The sequence below is a fragment of the Pleurodeles waltl genome, chromosome 1_1 (genome assembly GCF_031143425.1).
Source record: "Pleurodeles waltl isolate 20211129_DDA chromosome 1_1, aPleWal1.hap1.20221129, whole genome shotgun sequence".
In the NCBI taxonomy this organism is placed as follows: domain Eukaryota; kingdom Metazoa; phylum Chordata; class Amphibia; order Caudata; family Salamandridae; genus Pleurodeles; species Pleurodeles waltl.
Genome location: NC_090436.1, coordinates 536920835 through 536947432, shown reverse-complemented (window position 1 = coordinate 536947432; position 26598 = coordinate 536920835).

Below are 26598 nucleotides of genomic sequence, written 5' to 3'. Positions count from 1 at the left end.
GAAAGACAAATCCAGTAGTTGGTGCACTCAGGCGAGGTTCTCACCGTCTATTCTTGAGAGCTAAATGAGATACATGGAGTATTACACTCAGTACATTTTCTAATTATACAGACTGAGGTTGACACTGTCCCCTTATTAATGGATGAGATGTGCCTTTATTGGTAAACATCAGAACCCTGTACAAGGAGTTCTGCAAGGATCCTCCCTGAGTCCGACCCTATTCAATGCATTCATGATCCCTCTAGGCCACATCATCGACTCTCATGATATCAACGTCCTCTCCTATGCCAACAACACGCAACTCATTCTCTCCCTCACAGACAACCGGCCCAGCACCCTGATCAAGTTCCATGCCTTCATGACTGAAATCGCCCATTTGATATAGATCAAATGTCTAAAGCTAAACACTGTGAAGGCTAAAATTGTGATCTTCAGGAAGAGCTCAAGAAGAGCATATCACCCATGGTCTCCTCCTGATGGACAACAGATCTAGGAGCAACACCGACTCCCACCACCTATATCAAGAAGCTTGGGAATCATCATCTACAGCAAACTCAACATGACCGCCCAAGTCAATGCTGTCACCACCTCATGCTTTCATACTCTGGAGATGCTGAGGAAGATTTTCAAATGGCTCCCAATCAGCACCTGGAAAACCGCCATGCAATCCCTAGCCACAAGTAAGCTGGACTACGGGAGCACCGTCTTTGTCAAGATCAACAAAAAAACCTAACAGAAGGCTGTGGGCCATTCAGAACTTGGCAGTCAGAACTACTCTCAACCTCCCAGGACACACTTACATCACCACCACACCTAATGGAGCTCTACTGGCTCCCCATTCACGAGCAAGGCTTCCCATTCACAAACAAGCACAATTCAAACACCTCACTCACACTTTCAAGGCACTACATAACACTGGACAGCATACCTCAGCAGATGCATCTGCTTTTACAAACCTTACAGACACATCTGCTCATCTGGACTCTTGCACAAATCCCAGACAAGCAGAAAACCAGATCCTTTGGTCCAGCCTTCTCCTACATCCCCCTTACGTGTGGCATGACCTGCTCATATACATAAGATCCTCCTCCTCACTTCTTGAATTTCCGAAGAAGCCAAAGACCTGTTTTTTTGAGTAGTCATACTAGGCCCTAGGTGTGCCTAGACTCACACCTGCTCAGCACTAGGATACCCTTCCGGGTAAAGGTGCGCTTTACAAATCTACATTACATAACAGAGCATGTTGGAGCTACTGGGCCCTACAGGGGAGGTTGAGGTCTTTCACTCCTGATGTCCAGGGCTCTGACCTACTATGGATCTTGAGCAACTGGGCCAAGTATCCTTCAGCACTTGACTCCCAGTGGTAGTGCGGGTCAAGCAGTCAAGGCTTCTCAGAGGGGAAGTAGACAAAAGGGGAAGAACACAGCCTCACAGTTCGAAATACGTTTAGCAACAGCAATAAATGTTTGTCCAGTCAAGTAGTTGCTTTTATGAAAAAAGGAATATTTGCATAGAAACCCAAAGTAAAATATAGTATTCCCAAACAATACACACAGTACCCTGAGTTCGATAGCCATAATGGTTATTCCCCATTCATTAAAAGTAGCGTTCAGGTTAAGCCCCACTAGTAGTCCGAGTCCCACTCTGACTCATTGTTAAAGTCAAAACTTTGCTGAACCAATAGGGTCTTCGCCTGTGTGTAAGTTGGAAGTTGGACACCCCTTATCCAAAGTGGCACCACCGTGGTGATTGCTGCTGTGCTGATCGGGCTGTACCCCATGTGAGGAACAAAGTAAGCAACACAGTTTGCCAAGTGGGGCCACCATGAAGATTGCTGTCATGCAGATTGGCCAAGCCTGTGTGTGGAGCTAAGAAGGCGACACCATATCCTGTGTTCCCACCCAGCTCAAAAGAAAGCAGCAATTCACAAATCTGTCTGGAGGGATTCCTCTAAAACACTGAGATGCAGAGAGTTTGGTGCCTAACCTCGATTGGTTTCCTGCGTTCTGTAACACTTCTGAGCCTACTGCAGTTCTAATCAAGCATTCTAAAATATTTACTGCTTTAAGGAAGGAGATGAGAGTGCTTATCACCCATTTTGCTGTTGATCATTTGACTTGAATCACTACAGCTCTGAACCTAGGACCCATATTTTGGGAGGATCCAGATGTGAGACACTTAAGTATTACATACCTTATGGAAAAGGATTGAATTGATTGCCTACAAGAATATTATATTCCAGTGGACTCTGTTATTATGTACCAACTTACTTTGCTAGGAGAAATAAATATACAGATACAGGTCCTGACACAGGTCCTGAAGAAGGTGGTCAAGAAAACTCTGAATCCACCAAAATGTGCATTGTCTGAGGTCATTTGAAGTTTCCAGACTAACATTGGAGAGTTAAAAAGAGTGGTCTCCATGATGAGTTGTTAGGGAAATCCTGGGGTCATGACTGATGTTTATTTGAGTCTGCATGAGTGTGGGGTCAGTGATGAACAAGAGACAAAGAGAGTGGGGTGGCTTGTGATTCATTTGTATTTATTATAGTTGTTGTGTTACCTAAATGATTTAATTCCTACTGTTATAAATACATGCAATTTGTAAGCCTTTTCTTGTAAACTATGTAAACATTATTTTTTATGAGTATCTATTTTGAAAAATATGAGCTATATGTCATTGAAAGTTATTTTTTAATAAGGAAATAAAATGACAGGGCTGAGTCAGTAATTGTTGTGTACTAAATTGATAGGTTTAGAGTGAATGTTTAAACATAATTGATGGTTTGATTTACCCCTAGTCCTGATTATAAAATAGTGTTTTTGGGGTGCTCTGGAGCTCCAAAAATTAAACCCGGAGTCTGCCATGTAGTTTACTGTTCACAGGCACACATACACCCAGCACATACATATAGCATAAATGCACTCCACAGCACCCCATCCTACATGTATTGTACAATTCACAGACACATAGCACATGCAAATAATATACATGCACAGAACTGCACTATCCCTCTGTTGTACCATTCACAGGCACGCACTTAGCACATATAAAATATAAAACACACAGTGTAGCACTAAACACCAACCCAATATGGGCCAAGGGTGAGTTGAGCACACAGCAGCTGAACTTTGAATAAGTGAGCTTGTAGGACTCACCCCAGTGACACAGGTAAAAAGGACCTGCTCACTCCTACTGATCACTACATGCCTTGGTGCCACCAGCACACTTGTACTGCTAAACTCCTGGCAAATGCACTAGCCTTTCAGCACTGTGATGGTAGTGCTTTTGGGTGTCCCCCCCCCCCCGGTCCAAAAAAACACAATCAGTGAGACAGATCTAACCTATGTCATGGTGCACACATGATTTGTGTTCACTCATGACTCCAAATGTCAGCATCAGGAATCCAGACATTATTACACTTGGGGCACTCAGGTCAGGGGTTCACATTAATAACCATGCAGGGTACTTTTTCTTCTCCCAAGAGATGCCCTTCCCAAATCAGAAACCCTGAATCATCTCCTGCCCTCTAGAGGCTGGGTGGTTAGATCGATGAAACCATCAGAAAAGTCCAACAGCATTCTTGTGGCCCAATCCTGCTCTATGCTCCACTACAAAGTCTAACCTTTGCAAAGAAATAGACCATCTCACCAACAGGGATTGTTTACCTTCCTAGTCATCAACATTTTCAGTGGCTTATGATCCGTTTTCACTACGAGCTTAGGCCTAAATTTAAGAAAAATGAAGGACGCCCAAAAAACGAATGCCGCCTAACAAAATTTCCTTGTGCCATCCATGCACTGTATTTAGAAAATGACCCACCATGGCACAAACAAAAGGTTAGCATAAACAAATTACACTAACCCTTGCTACATGTCTTAAAGAAAAATTATGGTAAAGCTGCAAAAGTGGCGGTAGCATGATTAGCAGCACTTTTTTTACGCTAATCGTGCTAGTGCCATTTTTACAGCATTAGTGTCTTAAAAAGCCAGCAACAATGCCAAACAAGCCACAAGGACTAAAGATGGTCAATGCAGGTTAGGAGAGACCCCAAAGAGACCCCAGTCAGCCCAGTACAAGCCAGGATGGACCAACAAAATCACAGGAGGAGAAAAGGAAGCAGAAGTGTGGCTTCAGTGAGGAGGAGAATAACATCTTGGTCAGAGAGGTGACGGAGCACCAACACCGGCTCTTTTTCACCTTCAAATTGCCAATGGGTAGGAAGGAGGGTATATGGCAGTCAATTGTCAATAAAGTCAACAGTGTGGCAGAGGTGAAGAGGACTGTCATCTATTGTAAGAAGCACTGGCACGATTGCGAGCACCAAACTAAAGATAAATTGGACAAGAACTGAAAGGCAGCACTGCAGACTGGAGGTGGAAGTCCTGCACCCCAGAAGGACCTGGTTACCTGGAGGAGGTAGTGGCAGCAGTCATCCCGGGGGAGCTGGTTACCGGAGTCTCAGGACAGGACAGCTCAGACTTCCAAGACCTACCACAAATACAGGGTAAGTTGCAGTGGTGGGCAATCTTGAAACTAACAAATGGCAGAGGTGGGAGGCACAGAGGACACATTGAATGCATGCAAAAGGGTCACCACGGGGCACAATAATGGCCAAATACTTCTAATATGTTCACACCTTCCCCCCTATGTGCACAGATCAATTTGCAACCCTCACATCAGTCCCTTCACTGTTGCAACTTAACCACCTGCCCATGTGTAACACTCATTGGCATGTTGCACATAGTGGGCCAACAAGAACTACGAGACACCTCCATGCACCATTGGGAATGGCCTCAAAGGTGACCAGACACAACACATTGGGCATGTCTGTGATCATCATCCATGCTGCTGTACAAGTAGATTCCATGTCACCAAGTAGGAAGGTTGCCTATGTAGTGGGAATGGTTGGTGTTGTGCACAAAGGGATACCTTCATGCATAACATCAGCTACAAGTGGTCACACTGTCTCACTAGGGGCCCATATTTACAAGCCCTTACAGCCACAATAGCATCATATCGATTGATGGCAATGTGGACTCAAGCCTCCCTTTCACCTTGTGCTACATTAACAAAGTCTCATAATGCATACATGGATCCACTTTGTACACCATTGCACCACAAAATGCCTGTGCCAAATTTGATATATGCAAGGAAATATTTCTTACACATGGAGGGAAGAACAAATGGGACAGACATTCCATAAAGATTGCACTGTGCTATCTGTGAAGATTATTGATGAGGCCTGTCAAAGGCAGATGTTAAAGTGACGCAAGTATTCTAAGCAATGGACCTCCAGTGCTTGTTGCACTAGTGCCATCATTTATGGTGCCAATGCAGTAAAGTACTGTAGGAAGTTGGCTCTGTATGTACTATTTCAAAGTAAGAAATAGCATGCACAGAGTCCAAGGGTTCCCCTTAGAGGTAAGATAGTGGCAAAAAGAGATAATTCTAATGCTCTATTTTGCGGTAGTGTGGTCGAGCAGTAGGCTTATCAGAGGGTAGTGTTAAGCATTTGTTGTACACACACAGGCAATAAATGAGGAACACACACAAAGACAATTCCAGGCCAATAGGTTTTTTATAAAGAAAAATATATTTTCTTAGTTTATTTTAAGAACCATAGGTTCAAGATTTACAAGTAATACTTCAAATGAAAGGCATTTCACTCAGGTATCTTAGGAACTTTGAATCAACACAATATCATGTACAGTTTTGGCAAAAATGGCAATAAGCTATTTTAAAATTGGACACAGTGCAAAATTCAACAGTTCCCGGGGGAGGTAAGTATTTGTTAGTTTTTCAGGTAAGTAAAGCACTTACAGGGTTCAAAGTTGGGTCCAAGGTAGCCCACCATTGGGGGTTCAGGGCAACCCCAAGGTTACCACACCAGCAGCTCAGGGCCGGTCAGGTTCATAGGTCAAAGTGGTGCCAAAAACGCATAGGCTTCAATGGAGAAGGGGGTGCTCTGGTTCCAGTCTGCCAGCAGGTAAGTACCCGCAACTTCGGAGGGCAGACCAGGGGGGTTTTGTAGGGCACTGGGGGGGACACAAGTCAGCACAGAAAGTGCACCCTCAGAGGCACAGAGGCGGCCGGGTGCAGAGTGCAAACAGGCGTCAGGTTTGCAATAGGTTTCAATGGGAGACCCAGGGGTCTCTTCAGCGATGCAGGCAGGCAAGGGGGGGGGGGGGCTCCTCGGGATAGCCACCACCTGGGCAAGGGAGAGGGCCACCTGGGGGTCGCTCCTGCACTGGAGGTCGGATCCTTCAGGTCCTGGGGGCTGTGGGTGCAGTGTGTTTCCCAGGCGTCGGGTTCTTTGAAGCAGGCAGTCGTGGTCAGGGGGGAGCCTCTGGATTCCCTCTGCAGGTGTCGCTGTGGGGTTCAGGGGGGTCAACTCTGGCTACTCACAGGGTCGCATTCGCTGGGGAGTCCTCCCTGTAGTGTTGGTTCTCCGCAGGTCGAGCCGGGGGCATCGGGTGCAGAGAGGAAAGTCTCACGCTTCCGGCGGGAAACATGTGGTCTTTAAAAGTTGCTTCTTTCTTGCAAAGTTGCAGTCTTTGTGGAACAGGGCCGCTGTCCTCGGGAGTTCTTGGTCCCTTTAGATGCAGGGTAGTCATCTGAGGCTTCAGAGGTCACTGGACCCTGGGGGACGCGTCACTGTTGCAGTTTTTCTCGAAGTAGGGAGACAGGCTGGTAGGGCTGGGGCCAAAGCAGTTGGTGTCTCTGTCTTCTCTGCAGGGCTTCAGGTCAGCAGTTCTTCTTCATCTTCAGGTTGCAGGAATCTAGTTTCCTGGGTTCCGGGGTGCCCCTAAATACTGGATTTAGGGGTGTGTTTAGGTCTGGGAGGGCAGTAGCCAATGGCTACTGTCCTTGAGGGTGGCTACACCCTCTTAGTGCCTCCTCCCTGAGGGGAGGGGGGCACATCCCTATCCCTATCGAGGGGAATCCTCCAAAACCAAGATGGAGGATTTCTAAAGGCAGGGGTCACCTCAGCTCAGGACACCTTAGGGGCTGTCCTGACTGGTGGGTGAATCCTCCTTGTTTTTTTCATTATCTCCCCTGGACTTGCCGCCAAAAGTGGGGGCTGTGTCCAGGGGGTGGGCATCTCCACTAGCTGGAGTGCCCTGGAGCATTTTAACACGAAGCCTGAACCTTTGAGGCTCAACGCTAGGTGTTACAGTTCCTGCAGGGGGGAGGTGTGAAGCACCTCCACCCAGAGCAGGCTTTTGTTTCTGTCCTCAGAGAGCACAAAGGCCCTCACTCCATGGGGTCAGAAACTCGTCTCTCAGCAGCAGGCTGGCACAGACCAGTCAGTCCTGCACTGAACAATTGGGTAAAATACAGGGGGCATCTCTAGAATGCCCTCTGTGTGAATTTTTTAATAAATCCAACACTGGCATCAGTGTGGGTTTTATTATTCTGAGAAGTTTGATACTAAACTTCCCAGTATTCAGTGTAGCCATTATGGAGCTGTGGAGTTCGTTTCTGACAAACTCCCATACCATATACTTAATATGACCACACTGTACTTACAATGTCTAAGAATAGACTTAGACAGTGTAGGGGCATATTGCTCATGCAGCTATGCCCTTGTGGTATAGTGCACCCTGCCTTAGGGCTGTAAGGCCTGCTAGAGGGGTGACTTACCTATGCCACAGGCAGCATTTTGTGTGCATGGCATCCTGAGGGGGATGCCATGCCGACTTTGCCTTTTTCTCCCCACCAACACACACAATATACAATGGCAGTGTGCATGTGTTAGGTGAGGGGTCCCCTAGTGTGGCACAACATATGCTGCAGCCCTTAGGGACCTTCCCTGGTCACAGGGCCCTTGGTACCACTGGTACCTTTAACAAGGGACTTATCTGTGGGCCAGGGGTGTGCCAATTGTGGAAACAATGGTACATTTTAGGTAAAAGAACACTGGGGCCTGGTTAGCAGGGTCCCAGCACACTTCTCAGTCAAGTCAGCATCAGTATCAGGCAAAAAGTGGGGGGTAACTGAAACAGGGAGCCATCTCCTTACAAGTACCATAATAATGACAAATCTCATAAGGCCACCATGGTGACCAGTAATGTAAATAAGGTGCTTCGATGGTGTCATTGGATGGGACAAGTGGGCTGCAAGGAAAATGGTGCCTTGGGATCAATGCACAGACAGTTTGTCCGATGTGTGATGCACAATGCAACACACAAGGAGCAACTACAATCTTTTGAAATACAAACCTGTCACACACACACTTGTCACTCCCACACCACCCTTGAGTTCCTGGATTACACTGGATCAAATACAGATGTGCAATATTTGTAAATGCATCAGAAGCTGGGTGGGTCACACGTGTTGCATGGGAAGATCCCGAATATACACATGGAATGCCTACTACATGCAGTGTCAGGTGTGAGAGGGAGACATGAGATTTAAGACAGGATAAGGTATGCAAGGTGCTTTACCATGGCATGGTAATTATGAGCTTCTACTATCCACCACTGGAGTATGAGTTAAAAAAATATACATTGGTAGAGCACTATGATGTCTGTGTCTGGATATTGTAGCACATATTTACCCATTTATGAAGAAAGACGCAGTGCAACAGCTCAGCTTCCTGTGCTGTGCATCATCATTTCAAATGTGCAGGGATGTGTAGTTGTCACAGATAGTCAATGCATTCATTTATTAACCTCGGTTATGGCAAAATATATGATGGACAGTACCATCTTTGCCACACAAACTGCATAGTGTAGGGGTGTCCCTCTTGCCGGTCCTAATCCACATGTGTAGGAAGGTACAGATCCTGCAAAATCAACTAACAGGAATGCTTTCTGCCAATTACAATGATTGACGGTGATTGCAACACACATTGAAACACAATAGGATTACAACAATGTCAATCCCCAGTACCACAACTACAATTCCACCCCTGATGTGGTGTCCCAACATGATGCATCCACACATCAACAACCCTCAAAATGTGGAAGGTCCTCATGCCACCCCACGTGTGTTGTCAGAGTGATGGAAGTGGGTAGACTGTCCACATGCATTCCCCTAGCCAGTTTGAGTCATGTGTTCAGCATCCTGCACCACACAACGTAATGTTGAACCACCTCGTATGTATGTGTGCAAACAGGAAGGTCCACCTTCCAGCTAAACAACACTCATTTAAAAAATTTAGGCATCCTTGTAGCTCTGCAACAAGGAAACCTGTGATGCAAGGGTGAGTGATGTTCTGCAGGAAGGGAGAAATTCCTGTTTGCACACATACACCCAGGGTGGTTGAGGACCAAAATGGGTGGTGCAGGATGCTGGACACATGATTCAAAGTGGCTAGGAGGATGCATGTGGACAGCTCAAACACTTCCAACAACACACGTAGGGTGGCAGAGTGGTCAGTTACTTACTCAAATAACTGTAAAACCAAATACAATTTATTCAGTACATCGCCTTTTGTGGTGTGTGCACAAATCCCTAACAACGTCCATGACCCATAAGTCAATCAAGGTGCAGGTAACGAACTGGGAAAATGTGGACTGGCAGATTTGAATAGAAATGATACTCAGGTTGCACAGTGTGGCACTAGGGGTCCATAAATGTGTGCCTTGATGTTTGGGTCAGTACCATGTCACTAAGCCTACAGTAGCAAGTAAATGATGACTCGTGTAAACAGCCACTACAATCCAATATTTAACTTTTATCTACCATTGCAGAGAATGAAGCCTTACCTCCTGCGGAGCTGCCTGCCCTGTATTATTCTGATAATTGGGATGACCAGCTGCTGACCATCAATGCTGACACTCTCCATGATGTCCTGGGTTCCTTCCAGACGCCATCTCCATTCACAGGGAGGACACACAGCAGGGGTCTCCACATGAACCACTCAACAAAAAACACACTGCACCGACCAATCCAGCCACAGCCCTGGACTCCGAGGACCCAGACATTACCTTTCAGAGGACAGAGGTAGGAGTCCAGAAGGAGCTGGCACAGCAGGTGCAGATGGGGATGGAAACCATGGTGGGCGGCCTAGAAGGAGTGCAGAGGTGCCTCAGTCCAAATAAGGGCAACTCTGCTGCCATCAGAAGCACCCACCTTCTGCTACGTGGACTCCAGCAGTCCCTGGCTGACATAGCTGCTGTCCTGAACAATTGCCCTCCCAAAGTGGCAGCAGCACGATTGACAACAGGCCAGGGGCTATCCAAAATGTTCTGGAGTCCATGTAGCGGGATCTGGCCTCCCTCACTGAAAACATGTCTACCTACTACTGAGATTTAGCGGCTGTGTTGTGAAACCAGCAGTCCTCCTTGCTGCAGTGATGCCTTTCGCTTTTTCACAAATGGCAGCTGTCAGGACCTATGATTCCACATCTCTATCCCCTGATGTATGTGTGCTCCCTCAACTTCAACAACAACACCACCCATGACACAGGAGGTGCCACACACATCAGAAGATGAAGATGTGGAAGGAACAACATTCACTAGAAAAACACCTGGTAGCTACAATCTATGTATATAGACAGTGTCTCTTTAGTTCTGTGCTTAAGATCATGCCAGTGTGGTAAAAGCTGCCAACGTGCCCTCTTCACTCTACCACAGTTGACTCATCATGCCTGGACTGCCTTAGTCTCAATTCCTACCTGTCGTCAATGTGGACACATCCTCACTGATGCTCACCTCTCCTACACATGTCTCATGACATGTCCCTCACCCTTGGACTCTGACTGGACATTCAGTGGCTTTGTATCTCTCATGGTGTCAGTAAACTGTACATTGTACATCATCTGAAACAAAACTTGCACATGTAAATAAATTACCATAATCACATATGACCTGTTTTTTCAGAGATCTATCAACTGTTTCAAATGTATGCATTGTGTGAAGCTAGGACAATAACTACAGAACAAAAGGGCATCTGTGGCTTTCTGTCAGACACAAAGCCACACACATAGACCCAAACATGATTAAGTTGACTGATAGCATTGTGAACTACAACAAAAGTTCTGAGTTTTTCAAGCATGTAATAAACCAGTAGCATACAGGTATACATATGACATGTATGGTTCAAGGCACAAGTGTCTGGAAGTATCCCTGATTGTATCCGTACAGAACTGATGAGACCAACAAAATAGGTATATGTAAGACTGTGAGGGGCAGCTGTTTGTGTGCCAGTATCCATTCCCCAAATGAGGTGGAGTGTAATATTTGAAACTTCTCAACAATGAGTGTTACAGAACTTACCACAAACAATAGATGTTGCCTGATTACTTGTCCTAGATTTTGTATACCTGCACAATAAGAATGTCAGGAACTACATTGAATAGCGTATTGAGTAGCTGATGTCATACCGCTGCCAATCAGACAGGTCCTTGGTCATAGGGGATACACATAGTCACATATGTAAATCAATATTGAATGGAATGCACACCCAAACGCATTTGTAACATGAGCAGTGCAGACACGATAACACCCAGACAGTCAATGATCACGGACACCATATTGTAGGAAACAAACAAGATTATTAATATTAAAAATCACTACCTAATAAAAACCCTAAACAACACACTAACCTACCTACTTACTATACTAACTAAACTTAAATTATCCCTACAGCTATCTATCCTTATTTAAACTTAACTTGTACATGTAATGTCACACAATAAACATTGCCCCCGCCTCCCTTAAGAGACAATAGATGAGGACAACATGAACTAAATCTAAACATAGACTATCTAAACCTATTGCCTAAACAAATATATATTGTTTTGTATTTTTTTTATTTTATTTTATTTTTTATATTTTTTTACACATCCCCCTATACATTACCCCCCAACACTCCCCAAAAACAAAAAATATTCCTAAATCACAGCCCACCTAACTACACCAACTTTGTCCTAAAACTAACCCTCTATGCTACTTACCTATGCCTACCCATCTAAATCCCACTAAAACTATTTACAGTACAAATTAGGGAAACAGAAGATACTGGGCAGAGGGAAGAGTTCAGAGTCATTGCTTCTTCAGTTTCTTTTCCGTGAACTTTAAAGGTTTGTAATTACGCTCATTAGCCTTCTCCAGTTTGGTCAACCTCAGTTTGATATCCACAATGTCCTTACTCATTTCGTGCTCAAATGTGGAGGCAGTGGAAGCTGGCGGTGGCTGTGGCTGGGATGCTGTTGTGGTAGGGGCCATAGATGATAAGGGGACAGAACCTGCAGATCCAACCTTGACCCTCTGTGGTGAGGTTCCACTCACATTTGTGCTTGTAGCAGGCTGTTTGGCTGGTCCTCCTTGAGGGAATGCTTGCCACTACCCCAATGACTTCTCATGCCTGTAGTATTTGGCCATCCTGCAATACCCTCTGTGGACCTCACAGATGTGCCTGAATCTCTCAGCCCGCTTTTCAAAGGCACACTTCTGTACAGGAGTCATTGAGGCGCTAAAACATGAGGGAAACATGTCATCAGAAACTGCGTTGGGTAGAGGAAGAACAAGCATGCAATGGAAACAGCATCTTCAGATGACACATGTAGTCCACCAGACCTCATAAAACAACTTCAAGCCCAAAGTCTATACCAATCTGCCACCAAAGCTTCTACAATATAATTTTCATGTTACAGGGATAACGGCTATCCAGTGTTGCACACTATCTGTGCAGAAGCTTGAAACATCTCCTACGTACCAGGTAAACACTCACCATGCACCTCTCATATCCGCGTTATATGACTATGCTTGTTTGCGCTCATCATGATTGGTAGATCATGTAGATTCACCTGCACATGTCTTATTTACTAAAGTCCATAGACATTGATCACAATCATCCAGAGAAGAGCTGAATCTCAATGTGTACTTAACTAACTGTTGGCCTTGTCAACATCTCCTAGCGTGGCCAGTGCATCACTTCATTTCGGAAGAGTAATGAAGAACTGGTGTTGCAAATGTCTCATTAATAAGCCCCTTGGACACCTCAACACATGGGCATAACTTGTAGCATGTTCAGATTAACTTTGTGCAACGGGTGGCACACAGTGCAGCAACATGTGCTGTGACAAATGTGTTGTCATCATCCATACATTTCTGAGACCCAGCACCTCTGACACATATCATGACTGATATCACTGTGTTGGTGCGCATATTTATCTTTTCCAAAGACTCACACATCTATTGCAGTACACGTTCGCATCTGTGCATCATTTTTTCACATCCACATCCTCAACATTACATCAGACATGATGTTGAAACCAAAGGATAGAGAATGGTGTCATAATTGACACACACACCATTTTAACATGGTATTGCACACATCATGCTCTTTCACACACAAACCTTAATCTACAAATTTGACATACAAGGTAACACTTACTAGCAACATTGGGGTCTTCAAATCATGCAACCTTGCCAATGGTGTAGGATGGAGGTCCACCTGCAAGATATGACAGGAAAACATAGCTTTGTGATTGTTGTACAAACACAAGAAAAGGCAACTGTTACACATTCCACTTGTTTAGCTATTTGACCTAGTTAACTTAGGTTTAGGAAAGAGTAACTGGCATCTATAACATGTCATCTAGACAGACATTGTTAGCCCACAAAAACACGTACAGATATGGGATTCACCCATATGTATGTCTCAAATACATTTGTAAGAATTTCTTAGGGACAGGACACTGTCAATTGTCAGAAGCGTAGTACTTTGTAGTACATCTATGTGAAAAATGAGCATCAATTCAAATGCTCCACTTTTTCTGCCGCCTCCTACCACCAAGTATCTCCACCATGTGTGTGCCGTATTTGACATAGGACACACCATAGTGCATGTCAGGACACTAATGTTGTAAACTATGACATAATGCTGGCACTTTGCATAATTTGCACCATACATGAAGGTGCCAAATCTGCTAAGTGAAATTAGGCACATTCACAAAGGTAAACGTACACTTTTGATCCGCACTTGGTGCAGAGCATCCAGAGTCGGGCCGGAGCCCAATGATTGGCAACAGGAAATGACACAGAGGATATGCAAGACAGGAAGTCCATGATAGGAAGTTGTAGGCAGCCCTTTTATTGTCATTCTGAGTCATCCTCTCTTACAGACAGGATCCTCTGTCATCCTGCTGCCCTGTACACCTTAACTACCCCCAACATGACTGAAGGAGTAGATGAGAGAGCACCCCCCTTCAGTGACTGAGAATCGGGCATCTTAGCTGAGGGGGTGCTGGACTATTACTGTCAGCTTTATGGGGACCCAGAGGAACAGTTGAGCAATGCAGTGTGCGTCCGGCTCAGGGAGCAGATAGCGCAGTGCTGCGGTCTAGTGGGCGTTTACCATTGGCAGGACAGGAACTGGTGCATGCGCTGGGAGGACCTAAAACCTTCGGCCCAAATAAGGGCCTAAGAACTGTTGCTTCAGTCCTCCCAGCCCCACGTACACCAGCCGCACCTCACACCAGTACAGAAGGATCCTGAGAACAGCCAGGCTGACCCTCCCTTCTCAGATGGAGGAGCTGGAGCAGCAGAGACCTGGTAACTGCATGGGATCCATACTCTGTGTGGTAGCATGGTGTGAGTGGTGACTGAGCTGTACCAACATGTAGCACATGTCACCATATTCGCATTCTGAACAATTGCTGTAGCAGTCATGAGGCCAATGTCGCGTTGGAGCATATTGGAAGCACTGAGCAGAATGCATCCTGGGACTTGTAGTGTTCAAAACACTACAGGAGAAATAGCCATACCTCTTGCATGCATATGAAGTTATGCAATGCCAGCACCATGACTGTGTGAAGCAAGAGCCACATCACTGCTGAGTGCAAGGGCAAAGGGATGGTCCAGTCACTGTCCAGTGTGGGGTCAATAGGTCACGTTTTGTATTGCATGCCTTTGTTGTGTCTTTTATCAGTGTGAAGTTTAATGTCATGTTCGTGGAGTAATGGCTGACTTTGGAATATGTGTCTCATACAAAATAATCCTAATATTTCCAAGGGTAAACAAATGCACATGTCTTCACAACAGTGTCTTGTATCTCTCATGTAACATCTAGCTAGCTGATCTAATTTGTCACACATGCTAACTGGTCTATAGCAACACCAGGCAGTCTTGACCTGTCAAATGTGGAACATGCCATGTATAATGGCAGATATTTTCAGGGATCTACCAATGCAGGTACCCACAGATTAACAAAGGTCAATACCAAGGTCTGTTTTTTCCATGTACACCCATGCAAGCACTTATGTGGATTCAGACCATGGAACACCTCAGATAAAATGCAATTCTAACAATTCTGCACTTGACAGGGTTGTCATACTCATACCTCGGGTGGACAGCCCCATCCAGACTATATTCATCTCCACTTGCAGACATACTTGTGAAAATAACTAGGTAGCGAGGACTGGGGACCCTTGAACCGATTTATCAAGGACATTTGAACTTCTGTCCATTTTTGTACACATACAGCTTTCATGGGCCCTGAGAATCTCGCCTGTGTACTGCAATGTTGCATAAAGATTGGCTTTTTCATTACGAAATGGCATACCACCCACAACAGTGACAGATATCAATGTGTCAGTAACATCTGGGGATCTCAATGATAGTACACTTACATTTAGAATCTAAGTCACCTGATATTGGTCAGTGTGCAGAGTCAGCACTTGCTGTTAATACTCATGTACCTTGCCTACATTGGTACACCAACTACATAATGTTAAAAAAAATTATTTCAGTTGAACCGGCTGGCCTGGAACACCAAGAAAAGGATCTGGGACTGAGACGAGCTTCCTGGGGACATTGGCGGGCACAGCCTTCGTCTTCAATAGAAGAAGAGGAGGAGGGGCCAATGACATCAGGAGGCAGGGGGAGTGCACCCACCCGAATGGACTCAGCTGAGAATGAGTGGGTGGAGCCTGCAGAAACTGTAGGTGGGACGCTTCGGGCCGAGGGGGAGGATGTCCCTTCTCCCGTTCAATTCCAAAACTGTGACCTGTCGGAGGTGACCCCACCACAGGGAGATGAAACATGTGACCCTGACCCTTCCCTACCACTTGGTGCCCCCAGTCCATTGGGACACATAGCTGCCACCCCTGCCACCAGTCCTCCTCCGAGTGCCTGCCAGAGCCCAAGGAGGAGCTCCCATGTCTCTGATACCCCACATCACTCTTGTGGTACCCAAACCTCTCCCTGTGTTGTCACACCTGTGGCTGCATCCCAGGAAGGGATGGTGGCAGCAGAGGAGGGGCAGGTAATCTGCTGCCAGATCCTACAGCAGATCCATGAGGAAGTGCATGGGATCCAACAGGATATTGGCTCGAACTTTGCTGCCCTCAATGCCAGCATCACTTGTATGGGAGCAGCCATAATAGCCTTGTCTCAGCATCCATCCCATACAACCCTCCATGTCTCATCTCCCTGTTCCTTTTCCCACATTATTTCCCCAATACCCCTCATATGGCCAGCCAGGTGTATATAACCAGAGAAGAGGATATTATTGTCATTGCCACAGAAGAGGATATTATTGTCATTGCAAAGGAGGATGACCAGGAGGAAATTTGACTGGACTTGATACCTTGACTGTGACTGGACTTTTAATTTGCCCACTGTACATAGACTGATTACCCTGATGTTTCCTGATGTGCTATTTTTTTGACCAACCCTCTCCATGTTCTCTGCCCCTACTCAATAAAGAGCATTATATGATTTAGTTTCTCCCTTCCTAATGGACAGATTTTGTTTTCTTTATCTGAATACTCTGATAAAAAAATATTTATCCAATCAACTTTTTTATGTAGTTCATTGCCTGTTCTGAAACCAGCATATGGAAGTATGCGTACAGAGTTAGTTAGCTATGCCTTCCACATGACCAAAATGTACACAGATAGTTCTAGTGATGAACATTTCCTACACACGTTGTTGACTCATATATGGCCTTCAGCCACAATAAGCATCATACCTTCATCAACTATTGCTCAACTCAATTTAAATGTGGAATATGTCTTGTATTCACATAGTGCTATGCACACATATATCACATTGCTCACTTGCGTCTTCTCAGGTGAGGTGGTGAGGATCATTGTGACGTGGCACTTTTCCTTGGTTTCTTAGTTGCAGGTGGGTGTAATTCCTGTACACGGGGTGGGTCTACCTGCACAGGGAGTGGGGTCTACCTGCACAGGGGGAGGGTCTCCCTGCAGAGGGGTTGGGTCTACGTGAATAGAGGGTGGGGATCCCTATACAGGGGGGGTTGTACCTGGACAGGGGGTGGTGATCCCTGTAGAGGGGGGTGCCTGGACAGGGGTTGTCGGGCCCTGTACAGGGGGAGAACATGACTGTGCAGTGGAGGAACTGTGTGTTCCTGTTGTGGATTGCTGTGGGGCCAGTGCAGGTTCCCTGACCAGGTGCTGGGGGTGATATGTGCAGGTAGATGTGTTGACTCCCCTGCATGCATTGCCTGTGAAGGATTTGGTATCATTTTAAATATGCCATCCATCATCTTCATAGCCAATGGATGGTGTCTTGCACTCTCTTTCCTCTGTTTGACCATGATGTCATACATCCTCTTCCCTATGTTGTCCCAGGATCTATGCATCCTCTCTAACACCTGGGTCATTCTGTGCACCAACTGTGGAAGTTAGCACATGTCCTGTAGTGAGGCAGAGATGTCCAACAGTGTACCTCATATGCAAAAATGTCCTGCCTCACATTTGCCTGCTGCAGAAAGAAATCATCCTCCCACTCTTCGACATCAAAATCTGCCAGCCCTCTCTGCCTGGGACGGCCTTGGGAACGACCAGCACATCCTTCCAGAGGGCCTGGGGGAAGAGGGGTAGCAAGTGGAAGGTTGTGACGAAGAGAAATGTCCCTAGGGGCTACCTGCTCCTCACCAGGGCTGAGGGCTGGCATGTCCCTCAGATGCTGGAATGAAGGTCTGGTAGGCATTGTTAGGGTAGGAGTGTGTAGGGGAACCAACACATCTGACCTGGATGTTGTGGTTCTAAAAATTCTGGACCCATGTAATTTACTTTGCCACAGCAGTACGATTTTAGTATCAAAAGACCGATAATGACTAGTACACTAAGCATGAGCATTTTCGCTCAATTCCAGCAGCGTTTTCACCCCGAAATCGCCATTTTCGTCCTGCACTCGTACTCGTGGCTCCCATTTTATACACAGCAGCCATTTTTAAAAGTTGCCCTCACATAGGCTTACAATACAGTCAGATTTGATTCCAAGGACACGTACACCTTGATTGACTTTTCTCTGACCTGGGCAAGCTGGAACCATTGCCTCAGGCCAAACTTGTTTGGTCAGTCCCTCTCCCAGTGGCCGAATCAGATAGCATCAAGGCACACCATGCCATAAAACCCTTATTATCGCTCACACACCCTGCCTAATCTTGCTCACACCTGCACCTGCTCTTTTCTTCTTCTTACTTTACGAGGGGGAGGTGCCCGTTTTTATTGGGGGTCCACACTTATCTGATGTAAAATACTAGGCCTTGCCGGGTAATTTATTATGGGTTGGATGACATGAAATATGAGGTTTCATCATGACACTGTTTTTTCCTTTGTAGTGAAAACATGTGAATGACCAACCAAAATGTCAAGAATGTTGCCTGAAGCTTAAAAAACTGTATATAAGGAAACCTGACTTTGCATTGAAAGACAGTCTCCTGAGAACATACAAAAAGTGCTGTTGTACTTCTAGGACGCTTGTTACTTGGCTGCAGCCAATAAATTCGATCTTTGACTTCACCTAGAAGACTCTGAGTTTCTGTGGTCTGAATCAGGAAAGTACCCGAGGTCTTTGGGTGTACCCTGGCACCGCTGGGTTACCGGATCAGTACCGGTTCTGAAAAACCCAGTACCTCAGTTGGCGCCCAACGTGGGGCGATACCAGCGGTACCGGTCCAAGCCTGAGGTCCGTGAGGAGCTTCGTGTGTAAATTCTGGAGGATGGCCGCCACTTCATCGACCCCTGCATGTCGACGTGGTCCGAAAGTCTTTGTTGCGAGGTTCCCCGCTTCCCGACGGCTACGAAGGACTGCTGCCCTGGCTATCGCCCTGATTTGGACCCTTGATGTTTAGTAGAGCGAAACGATAAGACGAGTCTTCTGGTGACGTCATCGATATTTTCAGTTAAGTATAAGTGGAGCGTCTCCCAGTCCTTAGTTGGACACTTGGTTTGGTCCTTAGTTGGACATTTGGTTTGGTATCCCTTCGGGATCACTTTGATTTGGAACTTGCAAGTACCAAAGCCGAAGGACTCGTGTATTCATGAGACTATCGTAAACGATAATCCTTTGAAGTTTGAAGCTAGACTAGTGAGCGAAGATGCCTGGTCTTAGCAGACTTCAAAATTTGTTTTGTCTTGGTTGTAAAAGGGACTCCCGGTTGGAGGACTCATGTCCGGTTCCTCCGATTGGAACTCCAACCTATGAACTATATGTGAAGCACGGAGTAGGCCCCATCACGTTTAATAAAGTATGGGTCCGCTATTCTTGGAAATAATTGAGAAAAGTTTTCTTTTTTTCTTGTAAATATGACTTACAACTAGGATCTGCAAACGGTTCTGTAAGTAAATTGCGACAGCGCTATTTATGAAAAATGGCTAAAGCGCACTGTATTGTGTGTACTGAGTGTATTCTGTTTATATCTGAAATGAGCTCAATGTGTGTTTGTGGGTCTTCTTGATGTTTACAGTTTGTTAAGTAAAATGTTGGTTAATTAATATTAAGTAGAAACTTAGAAAAAATCCAGAAATGAACCATGTGATGTGCTAACATAGCTATATGTTGCTCTTTAATTTATAGAATGAGCAATTGTGCACATATACAAAACTGCCGTTAAATACTTAATAAATTAGAAAACACATTCAATAGATATAAATAGGGCCCCCCCAAAAAAACGAAATTATCTATTTTTGCAAAAAAAAAAAAAATACATTTACAGCATTTTTCTTAGATGCATTGTATTAGATGTTCACAGGCAAACTTTTCAGCTGCAGTATATTTGATAGGAATGTTCAATTCAGCCAGCACTTTCCCAGTTAAACATGGGTGGAATTTTGCATAACCTTCCTTTTAAATGAAAGTGGCGCAAAAATGTGACGCATTTCAAGTTAGGCTTATGCGCTTAGGCTTGTGAGTTAATGTATCCCAAATAATAGGCAAGGGATGCAGCTTACTTTTATATGTGGAATTATCACCAAAAAAAAGAATAATTGTTTTTTTTGTTTTTTTTTTTAAAGAAAATTATTAATTATGGAAAAATTATTTAAAAAATAGGTGCCTTTCAAAATCGTTTTTTAATATTTATAAAGCTTAATACCTATACTATGACCTCCTAACATTAAAATTTAATTTAAGTTATGTTGCACTGCTAAAATGACATTTGTATGTGCAATTTTCCCTTGCCGCAGGAGCAAACAAGCTCATTTCTATAAAGTATAAGTTAATATTTTCAATGGCTGACTCATGGATTGTGTAATAGACATTCTGGTAATGCATATTATGCAAGAAAATTGTAGGATATTGATTTTTTTATGCCTAAAGTATCAAAGTCGATTTTGGGCAAAAGCACTGTTTAAACTGCATTTTCTTTCATTCAGAGTACTTTTTAAAGTGTCTCAGGCTTCAGTAAATGCATACATTTAGGTTTGATATATATTTGCAGGTTGTGCCTTCTTATGATTCAATGAGTCAATGTGCCAGTACAAAGGCTTGTTTTAATATCAAGGTTGAAGGTTCTAACTTCAGCTGGGCCTACTGAGACGTTCATTCATTCGAGGTTGATGAAATATGTACCATTGCATGGGATTGCAACAAGCATTTATTCTAACAACTGGTATGTGTGTTATTAAGGTTTGTGAATTATTCACAGTAAATGTAGTTTAATAATCTGGAAATAGAGATAATTTTTTTTAGCGCCTAAAAAGGAATTTTTTTTTTTTTTAAATAGGGTGAATTATTGCAGGTTAGAAGGAAAATAGGAAGGCCTACTGTCTTTGACAGATTCAGAGTGGCAGAAGCTAGGAGAGCTACAGAGGCTGGCTCAAGTCACGCTGCTGAGATGCTATCTTTAGTTTTCCCATAAACAATGGAGGAGGCTGTCATGTTGACACTTGTGACCTTTTAAATTAGGGCCTTGTCTCTGTGAAATGCAGAATGACCCTACAGGCCTCTAAAAGTGGGATTTCTGGTTTCTCCAGAAAACATCAATACAATTAAAGAACTTAATTCCAAAGGGAAAATATAAAAAAAAGGGGTTTCTTCGAAAGTCCCAACATCATGTTAAATGCTCTGCAGAACTGATACATTTGTGTCTCTGCTCTAAAAAAATAAAATGATGCCTGCTAGTTGCTTTTATCTGACAGAAAACGAAGTGTTGCATTAAGTCTTAGACAGAAAATAAGATGCAGCCCTTTTCTAAAAATTTTGAAGGCTACATGCCTTAATGAGAACGATTTGCCAATTAAGACTTATTTTTCACAGTGGAAATTGTAGGTGCCAAATTAATATGGAGTGTCAGTGTAACAATTTTTACTTTTAGAAAGGTAAAACTAAGGTGGCTTGATGTTGCGAAGTAACTGACAAGAGGATAACAGTTAAGTAATGGAAATTTATTTTCATGTATTTGGTCCTATCATGAATTGTTCTTGCTGGTCCTGTATGTTAGAAGAGAAACAGTAAAGTTATATTTGACAGCAGATTTCCATTGCCTGGTGATCTACTGTCAAAAGGAGGGTAAGAATTTGAAACCTGACAAATTAAACAGGCCCAAATATTGGGTTTTGGGCTGCAGGTTTACAGTGCATAAAGTACATGACATGGTGTTGTGTGTCACCGCTTATTCACACATGCTATTGTTTTGTCTATGCTTTTTGTGCTTGATACACAGCAAGTATATCTGATGGCTTGACGTTTTGTGCGTTTTTATTATTTTGTATTTGTTTTTTGCATGTTTGTTGCTGCTTTTGATACTATTACAAGCTCTCCTGTGTTGTGAGGGGATGGTCATGACGATGCCCATCGCTACGCAACAGTTGGTTGAACTTGTTCTGGTTACTAAATTCCACAGATAATGATATTTCATGCTGTGAACATAAGAGACAACACTTCACCAGTGCATGTCTATTTGGCTATAATGGTATTGAAGGAAAATAAAAAGAGATATACAGGATCAAAGTGTGTCACCTGCAGTTAGTCACGTTACTGCCCCTTCCCTTAAAGGAACAGGCAGCCCTACATTTATGTAGCCTTGATTGGACCTAAGGATGAAATTATAGATCTGTGACTCAAGGTGGCCTAATTTCTATATTACATTAGTTAATGATGTTTTGTTTCCTAAGTAGCATATGGCTTTCGTTCCTTAAAAGAAAACCAGGTTTTCATTTTTTCCTGAAGAAGGAACTGAAACATTAGCTAGGAGTACCGTATATGGTGTAGTCGCCAACGGTAGAGTTAAAATTTGTGTAACTTTGGCCTTTGTGTATCACCCGTACTCTCGGTGTTGTGTCACATGCCTGACTATCACCCAAATCATTTTTTTTGTTCTTCCTATAGCTTTTTCTTTTGTTACTTCGCCTGACCAATGTCGCATCATGCTTAGTTATTGAGATTTTAGCTATGTCCTAGTCCCATTTCTCTTTTTCGAATTTCTTTCACCAGTCAGCCCTTTTATTATTATTGATGTATTGTTCAGGTTCACATTTCCAGACTGCAGTGATGTACCAGGGACCCCCATGTTATGTATAATTCCCTTTGGTATGACCAGACTGGTTTTCAAGAATTTGCCTTAGGCCTGCTTCAATGTTTTCCAGCCTGACTGTCAGGGTAGCGATAGACTGGTTAACTGACTCAATATTATAGTAAGACAAGTTTTCCATTTCAATAGGAGATATCTTATGTTTACCTTTTTGAACATGACGAATTTTCAATGTCTATTTTAATTTGGTTTTCGGTTCCCTTCTGTTCCTGCTACTTTTAATTTTTGGTGGGATCAGATGTGTCCTAATCATGCAAATATCAGGACCCTCTAGTTCTTGTCTTTTTGTTTGCACATTTGACTATTAGCCTGTGTATTGCATAGTGCACCTGATGCGCAGTTTTTAAAGGAAGGTTTCTACATGTCCCTGATAATCGGTATCATGTGATTTCTCTATTGAGATGTTCTAAGGTAAGGAGGAACACCTAGACTTAATCATTGAGGAAAATATGTGTTTACCCCATTAGACAATGCCACTGTGTGAGGAAATCCATTCAGATAGAATTCTCATGTAGCTATAGATGGCAGAGAATAATGGAGAGAACCCAATTAAAGATGCTAGAGACCCTGTTTTGCCCTTCTGCCTTTGTCTTTGTATTTTATGCCCATGGTGTATGGCTACTCCTTTGAAGATTGCAGACCACCTGCTTGCAGTCCCCTTGTTAAAAACCATGAACATTTTTTTTTTTACTAAATTGAAGGAAACTAACAACTGTGGCACATTTCCTACGTCACTAGATTCTGCTTGTATCAAGTCATAATAACCTGCAGGACATTGATTTAAGCCTAATTCCCATCAGTGACAGCTACAGATGAAAGACGGACGTCTTGGCCCTACAGTCTCAGCACCCAGAAAGTAGCAAAGCTGGACAGCGATCGCCAGCGCATGGTATCGTACTTGCTCCATCAGATGGCGTTGGACATCACAAAACCAAAGTTTCAGTGTAAAAGAGCTAAAGAGAAGGATTCCTGTTGTTGATAGCAGAGCTGTTTTGAGGTTTCATTTCTCTACCTGTCATGTGCTGGTAACCTCTGACAGTGTGCAATCCCTTGAGCCCCTTGGCCTGAGTTTTGGCCACACCCCCCCTTTTCTTTGCTCCAACGGAAGAACGGCAGTGCACCGGAGATTTCAAGTTTGGAAAAAGGCACTATATTGTGGTGCCCATGAAAGAGCAGCTTGAGCGTCCTCTGACACTAAATAATGAGTGTTGGAGTCTGAAAGTGCTGCTGAGCTTGAGCTATTTCCCAATTAATGGTGCTTGGGTCTGCACGAGATGATTTGTGCCCTTGATCAATGAAGAGCACATTGTTTGTAGTGTCTGCCACAGAGGAGAGACACTGGTGCATTGCTTTAAGACATTAAGGGGGTCATTCTGACCTCGGCGGTAAAAGGCTCTTACCGCCGGTCAGAAGACCGCCATAACACCGCCGCGGCCGCGGAAAGCCACCACGGTCATTCTGACCCACAACGGCCAAACCTCCAAAAATCCGACCTCCACTGCAGGCCGCCACATCAGCAGGCAGCGATAAACTGGAGATGACCAAACCTCCACCGTCACGCCAACAGAAAAACGCCCATGCCATTACGACCCACGAATCAACGCGGCGGGCTTTCCAACGCGGTATTCCATTGGCGGTACACACCACCGCGGTCAAAATACACACACAGCACCAAAACACAGGCACATTGGACAATTACAAATACACACACCTGATACACATACACAACCCACTCCGACACAATCAATCAACTATAAAACACACCCCCACATCACCCACAAACCCCTACGACCACAATTACTGAGAGAAGGAGAGAGAGACACAGCAGACAATCCATAGCAATACACACTGAGGCACACTACACCATCACACACACCACATAGTAGCACAAAGCACCACACACCAACATACTCATCATCACATACACCACCCCACACCTCACCCACACCACCCCATGGCACCCCAAAGGCACCCACGCTTTTCGGACCAAGAACTCCGGGTCATGGTGGAGGAAATCCTAAGAGTGGAACCCCAGCTCTTCGGCTCACAGGTGCAGCACACCAGTATAGCTAGGAAGGCGGAGCTATGGCAGCGGATCGTGGACAGGGTCAACGCGGTGGGACAGCATCCCAGGAATAGGGAGGACATCCGCAAACGATGGAACGACCTACGGGGGAAGGTCCGATCGATGGTCTCCAGGCACAACATCGCGGTCCAGAAGACTGGCGGCGGACCCCCACCCACCCCTCCCGAATTTACATCATGGGAGCAAGAGGTCTTCAACATCCTGCATCCTCAGGGCCTCGCAGGAGTAGCCGGAGGAATGGACTCTGGTAAGTCCAATCTCAACTACTAGATCCCCCCCACCCCACCAGCATGCCAACCCACACCCCCACCCTCACCCCCAACCCCCCAGCACACATCCTCCCTGACAAGGTCTCACCAGCACAACCCACCCATCCCAACACCAACTCCTGCATGCCAACACAATCCATGGACACCCATCACCCAAGCATGACCACCGCACTTACCCCCCCCCCACTAACTACCCTCACAACACCTCCCTCAAGGGAATGCCTGCACTGGGGGACGAGGGCACCCATAACACGCACGCTATTGCACACACAGAAACAATAACCAAACTCTCTTACCCCATGCAGGACCCGAACGCCAAAACACCAGCCAGGAGGGTCCAGAAATGTCCATCCCACCCCCGGAACAGGCCCACAGTGAGGACAGCAACTCTGTCGACACTGAACCTGATGACCAGCCCGGACCATCGGGGACCTCTGGGCAGTCGGTTCCCCTCACCCAGACACAGGCCACACCAGACCCGACCCCCTCTGCCAACACCAGCACAGCTCCCACCCAGCGGGCCCATGCCTCTGTCTCTAGGACACGTCAATCAGCGATGTGTCTGCCACTACAGGGCACCCAGGCTAACCCAACACCCCAACAACAACAGGGACCTGGGGGCAGTGGGAGCGGGCACACCGTCCAGGAGACAGAGGCTGGGGGAAACCGGGCAGCTCGGAGGGCTGCTGTGCGACAGGGGGGGGAGGAGAGGCCCAGGGAACCCACTCTCCAAGAGGCCCTCACCACAATCATGGGGGCCTACCACCACTCCCAAGAGACGATGGCGACGGTACTGGCCAGGTTCACGGAGATCCAGGCACAGCAGGAGGAACGCTACATGGGGTTCAGGGAGGAGCTGAGAATCATCGGGACCGCAATGGGGACCATCGTCCTGGCCCTCAACAGGATAGAAGACGCGTTGCGGGACCATGTGGCACCACACAGGGCCCCTGTCACTAGCCCGGACCAGGAACAGCCTACCACCTCCGCCGGCGCTAGTGGAACGGAGGCCCCAACACCACGGCAGGCCACCAGAACCCCACCTCCTGCTGAAGAACAACCACCCCGTAAGAGGAGCCTGAGATCCAAAAAAAAGACAGAGTAGGATGTCAAGACCCCCGCCAGCAGGACATACCCCCTGAACTCTTCCCACTGTCCCACATTGCCACCCTGTCCAACCATGAACTGCCTCTGCTCCATCCTTCCACAGGCAAAAGGACAATGCACCTGTGAGACTGAGAACTGGACTCTGCCATGGACATTACTCCACCCCCACCCATCACCCTTAGAATCACATGTACCAATATCTAGCCCTGTAAATAAATCACATATTGCACACAAATCAGTTTGGAGTCATGCTGTATTATTAGCAAATATATTACATATTACTGTTCAATATCTGTTCTGTCAATTAGTGATGACAACATACCAATGTCAATACGCTGTAGTTCATGGGCAAACCAAGCAGAAGTCAGGCACTGCGTCATACAGCACTGAGAAGGG